The sequence below is a fragment of the Oryx dammah genome, unplaced genomic scaffold, assembly GCF_014754425.2.
Source record: "Oryx dammah isolate SB20612 unplaced genomic scaffold, SCBI_Odam_1.1 HiC_scaffold_4, whole genome shotgun sequence".
NCBI classification, from domain to species: domain Eukaryota; kingdom Metazoa; phylum Chordata; class Mammalia; order Artiodactyla; family Bovidae; genus Oryx; species Oryx dammah.
Window position 1 is genome coordinate 82546712 of NW_024070188.1, and position 10766 is coordinate 82557477.

Below are 10766 nucleotides of genomic sequence, written 5' to 3' on the forward strand. Positions count from 1 at the left end.
CTTCAATGCAGCCCTGTCTCTCCCAGTTACAGGAGTCAGTAAATCTCAACTCTCATTTAAGATGCGTGGAATTAAATCCCTGTCACTTGAAATCCAAAAAAAAAAGTAATAGCCTTCCCTTCAGGAGCATACTATTTGAATGAAGGGTGACATATTCAAATGAAAAACGACATGACAATTTTCAGGCAACAATTTAAGAATAATCATACATTCATTCCATCTATTCATGATTAAGTGCTGCAGGAGAAAGAACTATTCTTCTCAAGGAAGATCCAAAAGCTATGACATTCACTTTTATTCTAGTTCTCACTTTATTCAACAACATTCCGCTGCTTGGAATGACAGGACAAAGGTACTATGAAACTTGTCTAAAAGCAGGAGGAACACAAGGAAGAGTTGGACCTTATTTTATGCATCAGGGTGTTCACCATCATCCCCATGGGAGTAGAGGCCATTAGGAGTACAGTAGAGTCATCAAATTCTGAAAATACATATTGCTTTAAAAACCAAAAACAAGCTTTAATTTGAGATCTCTTTTTAAAAGTATTAATGTATATCTTTCAAAGTAGGTTAAAAAGCTTATTTCAATGGAAGAAAGGTGGAGAGCAACAATAGCAAATCACACAAGTAGCAACATGCTCCTCTTCGCAAAACACTGAGAATCACTACTTTATACAATAGGTGTGTTTCTGAGAATCACTCTGTGACTCCTTGCTTTGGGTCCTATTTTACCATCAATTACCATGATTACTTCAGATCGATGGGCTGCTCCATTCAATCAGACAATCAGCGGTGTGTCATCTCCCTGCCAGGTCCTGATGGGTCAGTAGGTTAAGCAAAGTAAGTGCTGAACAGGCATCACTCCTCCAGAAAGTATGTTTCATGACACCAGCAGAATCCTAAGTCCACGGCGGGTGTCAAAAGTAGAGACTGCTTGGCAGAGCCCCACTTCGAGAAAGTCTCATCAGGGTCACCCTAAAAGTATCCTTCCACGAGGGTGAAGCTGTCGGCTTCAGCGTGACTTGCACAGTTCTTGGAGGCAGGCTCCACCTCCAGCATCAGACCATAGAGTTTTGACAGGGAGCTTTGGTCCTAAGGATGTTCTTGAGTCTGAGGAAGATGGCCAGGATCAGAAAACCCTAGAGGGCAGGTGAGACGGTGACTGTTGACAGTTGATAGGCTCAGAGGCTGGCAAAATTATCTGTTGAATGCATCCCTTTGACTGCATGGGTCACAACAAATTGTGGAAAATTCTTCAAGAGGTGGGAATACCAGACCACCTTGCCTGCCTCCTGAGAAATATGTAAGCAGGTCAAGAAGCAATGGGTAAAACCGGACATGGGACAACAAACTGGTTCCAAATTGGGAAAGGAGTACATCAAGGCTGTATATTGTCACCCTGCTTATCTAACTTATATGCAGAGTACATCATGAGAAATGCTCTGCTGGATGAATCACAAGCTGGAATCAAGATTGCCAGGAGAAATATCAATAACCTCAGATATGCAGATGATACCACTCTAATGGCAGAAAGTGAAGAGGAGCTAAAGAGCCTCTTGATGAGGGTAAAAGAGGACAGTGAAAAAATGGGCTTAAAACTCAGCATTCAAAAAACTAAGATCATGGTATCTGACCCCATCACTTCATGGCAAATAGATGGGGAAAAAGTGGAAACAGAACGGATTTTTATTTTCTTGGACTCTAAAATCACTATGGATGGTGACTGCAAGCACAAAATTTTAAAAACTCTTGTTCTTTGGAAGAAAAGCTATGAAAAACCTAGACAGCATATAAAAAAGCAGAGACATCACTTTGCTGACAAAGGTCCATACAGTCAAAGCTATAGTTTTTCTAGCAGTCAGGTATGGATGTGAGGGTTGGACCAGAAAGAAGGCTAAGCACCAAAGAATTGATGCCTTCCTACTGTGGTACTGGAGAAGACTCTTGAGAGTTTCCTAGACAGCAAGGAGATCAAACCAGTCAATCCTAAAGGAAATCAACCCTGACTATTCATTGGAAGGACTGATGCTGAAGCTGAAGTTCTAATATTTTGGTCACCTGATGCGAAGAGCTGACTCACTGCAAAATACCCTGATGCTGGGAAAGATTGAAGGCAGGAGGAGAAGGGGGTGACAGAGGATGAGATGGTTGGATGGCATCACCAGCTCAATGAACATGAGTTTGCAAAAACTTGGGGAGATAGTGAAGGACAGGAAAGCCTGGTGTTCTGCATCCATGGGGTCACAAAAAGTCGAACACAACTTAGTGACTCAACAAACAAAGCGAACAAAACACACCATGACATCTTTGCAGCAAAGGATCTTTTTGCTAAAATGACATCACCTCCAGGGGCCTGTAATTTTGGTAAATTCTGATTCCTAGGAATAATAGATCTCATATCTACTGAACTTTCCACGATGACCAAGAGTTTTCAACACTGTGGTTTAGGAAACTGGAACTTCAGAACATGTACCAACAGCATTTTGGCTTGAATGCCAGCCAAGGACTCTCTGCCCAAAGGTGGGCAGTCAAGACTTGAGAAATCAGGATATTAACTACCATTTATTTGTGCTCACTATGTGCTATATCAGGCTTCCCTGGTAGCTCAGATGATAAAGCGTCTGCCTGCAATGCAGGAGACCTAGGTTCGGTCCCTGGGTTGGGAAGATGTGCTATATCAAATTGTATCAATGTCATCTTATCAAATCTCACAATGACTTTACATGGTAAATATTGCTATCCCCATTTTAGAGATGATGAAAATGAGGCTCGGAGATGTCACCTGCTGCTAAGCAGTGGAACTAGGACATGATTGCTTGTTCAGCTCCAAAACCCACACTCCAAACACCTGCTCCCTCAGCTGCAAGTTGCCAGCATTGTCAAGGAGAGTATCCCACTCTTCACCTACAGCCTGATCAAACTTGCCTCCCTGTCCTCTGAGACCAGGTGCAAATTCTTCAGTCTGATCAAGACGCCAGAGGATTACACCATCATTGTTGATGAGGAGGGCTTCCTGGAACTGCCCTCCTCAGAACACCTGGGTGTGGCCAATGCCACCTGGCTGGCCCTCAATGCGGTGTCTGGCAGCGGCAGCTTCTCCAGTCTCCAGCCCATTGGCATGACCGAGATCGTCAAGTCAGTCATCGCCCCACTGGCCAATCAGAACATCTGTGTCCACGCTGTCCACCTACCAGATGGACTTCATCCTGGTATGTGAGTAGGACCTGTCCTTCATCACCCACACCTTGACATCAGAGTTAACCACCCTGCACGTCATCAATAGCGAGACGCTGGCAGCTGAGAACCTCAGCATCACGTACTGCTTCATGAAGGCAGAGGCCGTCCAGAGGCCCGTCATCCACCCACTGTCCAGCCCGAGCCTGGGCTCTGACATACCGCCCACTGTTGCCACATTCCTTATGGATGTCACGTTCTACTCCAATGGACTGAAGGACCCCCTAGTGTCCTCCAGCGAAACTGTGGCCCCATCCGCTTCTCCTTCTCCCTGATCGAGGGCTACATCTCCCTGGTTATGGACGAGCAGACCCGGCAGAGGTTTCCTAGTAATTTGTTGTTCACGAGCGCATCTGGGGGGCTCTGGAAGATGGTGAGGATTGGAGGACAGGCCCTGGGATTTGATAAGTGCATCGAAGTGGCACGGCTCTCCAAGCCTTTGGCCACCGCAGACATCCCAACCTACTACAGCAGCACCTTCAGGTTCCTCCACACACTGGTGCCGGAAGAAAACATCAGCACCCTGAAAGTCAGGCAAGCAGAAAAATAAGGAGGGCCTCTTCCGTTCCTCCCCATCCGAGCCCCCAGGCCTGGGCCCACCCTGCCCTGAAGACTCCTGCAGTGTTTCTCAAAAGACTAGAAAATTGGCCCCATGGCCCCCAAAGGATGGGTCTCTAGGAGACACCCTCAGTGGCTGGGACCCAAGCCAAGGTTTCCCCATGCCCTCCTGCCTTCCTGGAGTCCCCAGATCCTCCAGTGAGACCCCCAACCTCTTCCCCCACCCCAGAAAATGGTGTCTGGGGCCCAGGGAGTTGTAAGCCCAGCCACCTTCTCATCTGGCCTCACTCAGGGCTGTGGGGGTGGAGGCGGGGCGGGGGTGGCGGGGTGTTGGCAGATGCCAAAGGAAGCTGGGTTATCAATTCTCCTGTCATCTTGGGGGCTGGCTGAGCAGGGCAGAGTTCCTGGAGCCCAGGAAGGCCCTTGTGAGGACAGGGGCTCTGGATCCTGCTTTTGCTGATCTCTGGTTCCATCAGCTCTGGGCTGGTCCCCGCAGATTGGAGGCCAGTGGATGGTGGTGTGCTGGTGAGGCTCCCAGGGAGCCCCCGGTGCAGGCAGAGGGAGCTGATCCGGGCGGGAACCCCAGACACCCAGAACCTTGCCTGCCAACCACAGGGCCTGTGCCCCAACTCCCAGCAAGACTGCCAAGGGGGTCCTGTCCAGACCCTCTCCACCACAGGCGTTCATCCTCAGGGCAGCAGGGTTCCCTAGAGACTCAGCAGCCTGGAACACAAGCTTCTATGCCCTCTCCTTTCCCTGGACCCTCCTAGGGCTGGCAGAGCCTTGGTTCTCCCCAGGTGGGGGCATCCCCAGCATTCTGGGCTGGGGTTTCCTTAGCTCACCCCCACCTCCCCAGCAATCGACTAGACTGGCGCAGGGCTCCCCCACTGTTCTGCCCTCCTCTCCCTGACCCACTTGTGGGGGAACATGGGAGGCCTCCACCCCCCAAATCACCTGCCCGCCCGCCCCTCAGTCCAAGGACCGTGGCGTTCATGAGTACTTGACCATGGAGGCAGCTTATCTGAGCCTTAATAGAGAAAACCGTACCTTGGTATAGTTTCCCGTTTAATGTATTTGCACCCAGGCTGCGGTTGGCAGTGGGTTCAGGGGACAGGACCTGCTGAACCTCTTGGGGCCCAAAGTGTAACATCACTTGGTTGACATCTGTGGCTCCAGGGACAACCATGAGAACTGGAGATGCTTCCAGGGCTTTCCCTTCAGAGCAGAAAGCTGGAAGCAGAGGTCAGTTATGATCCAGGGATCCCCGGGGCACCCCACACAGGGCTGGCAAGGCAGAGTGGTTCTGAGCATCAGAGGAAAGTTCCCATGGGCCATGAGGAGGTGGACAGGCAGATGGCAGGCCAGCCCCCACCCAGAGAATGGGGGGACCCCCATGTCTCCTCTCCAGTGGGTGGTGTTTTCTGAGTGAACAGGACTGGCAGAGTCCTCCTCAGTGACTAGACATCTGCTGACACGTGCTATCCCTGAGAAGCTGGGAGGAGAAGGGCCATTCTCTTGACCGAGTAAAGCCCCACTCACCTCCTTCTCCAGGCCATATGGGACCCTCTGAGCCCTGGAAACCCACCCGGTCGGGGAGCTGTGTCTGAATCCTTCCAGATGTTCAGAGCCCAACCACTAATTTGGAACCCATGTGGCGGGATTTTTTTTTGGGGGGGGTGGTTTAAGTGAAGTCATTTTGCACAAAAGTCCAGAACATCCAAAACATGTCAATTGTTTGCTGGTTCCAAAACTGGGGTGACTGCATGGGCAGGGCAGCCCTTCAGGTCCTGAGCCCCCTTTCTGTCCTTGGAAGGCCTTAATTTTTCTGTGGTGCATCCTCCAGTGACCCCAAGTCACTCCCCGACCTCTCCTCCCCACAGAGCAAGTGTGTGGGCCCCTGACCCCCAGAAACAGGTCTCCCCAGACAATATACGGACTAGGACATATATTGTACACACATATAGATACCTGTGTTTTATGTTGATATAGATATATACTGTAAATAGCATATATACTTGAGCACTATATATGTTAATATATATTTAAAAAAACAACAAACACCTGTTCCCATGTAACCTACACTACCAATTGCCCTCTAACTGCCATTACCCACCTCTTTCATAGTTGCATAACCCCAATTGTGTATTAATCTTATACGAGCCAGCACCACTTCTCAAGATTCAAGTAAAGTATCATTGGTCTCTGAGAGAAATGAACATGAGCCACAAACATAAGCCTCATGCATAATTTCATATTTTCTAGTAGGCACTCTGAAAAAAAGTAGTATGAGAAAAATCAATTTTTATAATCTGTTTTAATTAGCCCAATATACTTAAAATATTATCATTCAATATGTAATCAATTTAAAAATTATAAATGAAAACTTACTGAGGAGCCTAAGCTATTCCATCTTGTAAAAGAACTCCATTTTGTAAAGGTTCCGGGCAAACAGACTTAGACTTTGGATATTACCCAACCTTGCCCCACTGCCCACGAGCCAATCGACCCTCAGGTTAAACCTCCTAACTTTACGTTTAGGAACTTGTGATTTACCTTGAAAGTAAAAACCAATCAAGAATCCACACACAACCCTATAGAAGAAGGTAACCAATCAGTTGTCCTTCAGCCTGAACACCCCCTTTTTACCCTTTTACCTGAATATTCCCTATAAAAGCAGTGTAACCCAAAACTCGGGGCTCCTCTCCTTAGCCGCTGTGTCGGTAACAGTGGGAGCCCCAGCTCGAACTTGGTAATAAACTCTCTTGCTTTTGCATCAGATACCAGCTCCCTGGTGGTCATTGGGAGATTTCGCGACTTGGGCATAACACTTATAAATATAAGGACACTAAAAGTGTGGGAGAAACCCAAGATTTGAGGGCAGAAGAAATGAAAGAATGGAGTTGCAATTTACTGAGGTAGGACAACTAGAGGAAGGGCATATTTGGGGCAAAGAAGAAATAAGAACTCAGTTTTGATGCATTGTTTGAGATGCCAATCAGACACTGCATAGTCAAGCTCGATTTGTGAATTTACAAGGTGGATTTACGAGTCTGGAGTTTGGTGGAGAGGTCCAAGTTGGAGGTCTAACTTGGGGAATCGTTAGCACAGGAATGAATTTTAAAGCAATAAGATGGGATGAGCTCATCAAGAAAGAGAACAAATAGAGAAGAAAGGTTTGAGGACTGGCCTCCAGGTATTTCAATATTCAAAGTCCAAAAAAATCCGGAAGAATCCCAAAAGGAGACTGAGGGGCAGTATCAGTGTTACAGGAGGGGAACAGAGGAGCCAAGAAAAAAAGCGTTTCAGAGCAAAAGGGCTGATCAACTACATCAAATGCCGCTGATGAGTCAGGAAAGGAAAGTCACCCACTGGGTCTGTCATCACATCAGGAACTCTGCTAAGAGGAGCTCCCGTGGAGGAGAGGGTGGTAAAGTCCACTCATCCACGTCAGGGAAATGGAACTCAGAACCACAGGGAGATAGCACCTCACACCTGTCAGACTGGCAGTTGCCAAAAAGTCAAGAAATAACAAATGTTGGTGAGGACGCGGACAAGAGGGAATCCTTGTGCACAGTTGGTGGGGAGGTGGTGGAGCCACCGTGGAGAACAAAATGGAGATTTCTCAAAAAATTAGAAAGAGAACTACCATATGATCCAGCAATTACACGCCTGGGTATTTATCTAAAGAAAACAAAAACCTAACTCAAAAAGATACACATGCCCTCATGTTCATTGCACCATTATTTACAACAGCCAAGACATTGAAACAATATGTGTCCATAAATAGATGAATGGATTTGAAAATGTGGCATACATTTAAAATGTGGATTTTTAAATGTACCAGTGTGAGAGTTGGACCATAAAGAAAGCTGAGTGCCGAAGAATTGATGCTTTTGAACTGTGGTGTTGGAGAAGACTCTTGTGAGTCCCTTGGACTGCAAGGAGATCCAACCAGTCCATCCTAAAGGAGACCAGTCCTGGGTATTCATTGGAAGGACTGATGCTGAGGCTGAAACTCCAACACTTTGGCCACCTCATGCAAAGAGTTGACTCATTGGAAAAGACCCTGATGCTGGGAGGGATTGGGGGCAGGAGAAGGCGACAGAGAATGAGATGGTTAGATAGCATCATCAACTCAAAGGACATGAATCTGAGCCAACTCCAAGAGATAGTGAAGGACAGGGGAGCCTGGCATGCTGCAGTCCATGGAGTCTCAAAGAGCTAGACACGACTTAGTGACTGAATAACAACAATACAATGGAATATTAGCCATAAAAAAGAAGGAAATCTTTCCATCTGCAACAAAATGGATGGGCCTTGAGGGTGTTATGCTAAGGGAAATGTCAGGCAGAGAAAGACAAATAGCAGATGATCTCACGTATGTTCAGAATCAAAAACAAAACAAACAGCAAATTCCCATTGGCTGTCTATTTTACATACTGTATTGTAAATTTCCATGTTACTCTCTCCATGCTGTATGACTTGGGGAACTCAAACAAGGGCTCTGTGACGATCTAGAAGAGTGGGATGGGGAGGAAGGTGGGAGGGGGGTTTGGGAGGGAGGGGACATGGGTGTACCTATGGCTGATTCTTGTTCATGTATGACAGAAAACCACAAAATACTGCAAAGCTATTATCCTTTAATTAAAAACAAAAATAAAAAGCCCAAACTTGTAAATAAAAGATTGGAGGTTTTCAGAGGCAAGAGGTGAGGGGTGGGTAAAATGGGTGGAGAGAATCAAAGTGTACAAACTTCCAGTTATAAAATAAATGTCATGGGAGTGTACTGTCCAGCGTGGTGACTATAATTAATAATACTCTGCTGTATATTTGAGACTTGCTGGTACGTCTTAGGGCTTCCCTGGTGGCTTAGAGGGTAAAGCGTCTGCCTGCAATGCAGGAGACCCAGGCTCAATCCCTGAGTTGGGAAGATCCTCTGGAGAAGGAAAAGGCAACCCACTCCAGCACTCTTGCCTGGAAAATCCCATAGATGAAGGAGCCTGGGAAGCTGCAGTCCATGGGTTTGCAAAGAGTCGGACACAACTGAGCGACTTCACTTTAGTACATCTTAACAGTTCTCATCACTACGGCTGATTCATGTCGTATATGGCAGAAACCAACACAACACTATAAAGCAATTGTCTTTCAATTAAAAATAAATGTTATTTTTTTTAAAGTTCTCATCACAAGAAAAGTATTTGTAACTATGTGTGGCGATGGATGTTAACTAGATTTATTGTGGTGATCACTTATCAACACATAAAACTATCAAATCATGTTGTACTAACATGACTAACACAATGTTACATGTCGGTCACAGCTCAGTATTTTTTAAAACCTGATTGGAGAAGATTCAAAAGAAAATTGAAGGAACAGAAGAAGAGTTAGTGAGTAGGGAAACCATTTGAAGCAGTTTTGCTGTAAAAAAGAGAAAGAAACAGTTCTTTTAGTGCGGATGTTTCAGGGTGGCTGTATGTGCTTCCTTGTGTGAGTATCGTTCAGTGGAGTGGAAATATGATTTTGAAGAAAGGGAAAGATGAAACTGACACAAGGGAAATTCGTAGGTAGACAGAATGGGAGGGGCAGCAGCCCACAGTCTGAGAAAGTGAGATGAAGATGGGAATACAGAAGCTCACAGGGATCTCCTGTTATGTAAAGCTATACATGTCCGACGCAATGGACATGAGTTTGAGCAAGCTCCGAGAGTTGGTGATGGACAGGGAAGCCTGGCATGCTGCAGTCCGTGGGGTTGCAAAGAGCTGGACACGGCTGAGCAACTGAACCGAACTGATACATTTTAATGTTTGTTGTTGTTGTCCAGTCGCTAATTGTGACCCCATGAACTGCAGCACACCAGGATGCCCCATCCTTCACTCTTTCTGAGTTTGCTCAAACTCATGCCCATTGAGTCAGTGATGCCAGCCAACCATTTCATCCTCTGTCATCCCCTTCTCCTCCCGCCTTCAATCTTTCCCTGCATCAGGGTCTTTTCCAATGAGTCCGTTCTTCACATCAGGTGGCCAGAGTATTGGAGCTTCAGCTTCAGCATTAATCCTTCCAATGAATATTCAGAGTTGATTTCCTTTAGGATTGACTAGTTTGATGTCTTTGATGTCCAAGGAACTCTCAAGAGTCTTCTCCAGCACCACAATTCAAAGGCATCAACTAAGTCATGTTATTTGATTTTTCAGCTATCTACAGGCAAAACAACACCCTAGTAGAAACATCTTACCAGGAGACCCTAAAGGAGTTTACCAAGTGACTTATATGATCCGTAAAGACATGGGCTTTGAAAGCCAATAGACAACAGGCAAAGCAGAGATTCAGGACCTTCAGAACAATGAGACTCTTGGCTGCCCTGGAAGCCACAATTTGAAGCTCAGAATAAGAGGGTTTCCAATACTTTAAGAATGTAACAATTTAACTCTGCTATCCATTTGTCCTACACTGATGACTTTCTCAATAAAAACCAAGAGCTGGACCTCTCCCAGAAAGCACATTCATCCTATTCTGAGGTCATTCCTCTGGAGTAAGGAGATCCTTTGGAAATGGATGTGTTTTTTGGCAGGAGACAGCAGGAAAGAGTCCCACATTCTATTCAGTAGACATCCCCTGACTCCTACCTAAGCTCAGCTGAGTTTCCAGGAGGTGGGAAATGGAAGTCAGTTTTAAGGACAGAGAAATGAAATGTCATAAGGGGAAGTTAAGGGCTCTGCACTCATGATCCCAACGTGGGGGTGGGATTTTCCTCACACCACCAAGCGATGCTCCGTGACACCAACTGGGTCCTACAAATCAGCTCCATTCTGTCACCATCTATCCTCAGCATCAGGTTCTGCAGGTAAAGGGCTCAGACCCCAAGCACAAGTCCAGGTTGTTACCTGTGCTTCTGCTTGGCTACAGGTTGGAGGTTCAAACAATCCCCTCTAACTCAAAAACAAACACTGTGGCTCATAGAAAGTGAAACTCCAAGC

General features: G+C 46.4%; 1 pseudogene; it reads left to right on the top strand.

The window, feature by feature from the left end:
• Window positions 1-760: 760 nt before the first annotated feature.
• Window positions 761-3784, top strand: LOC120862681 (annotated as a pseudogene).
• Window positions 3785-10766: the final 6982 nt, after the last annotated feature.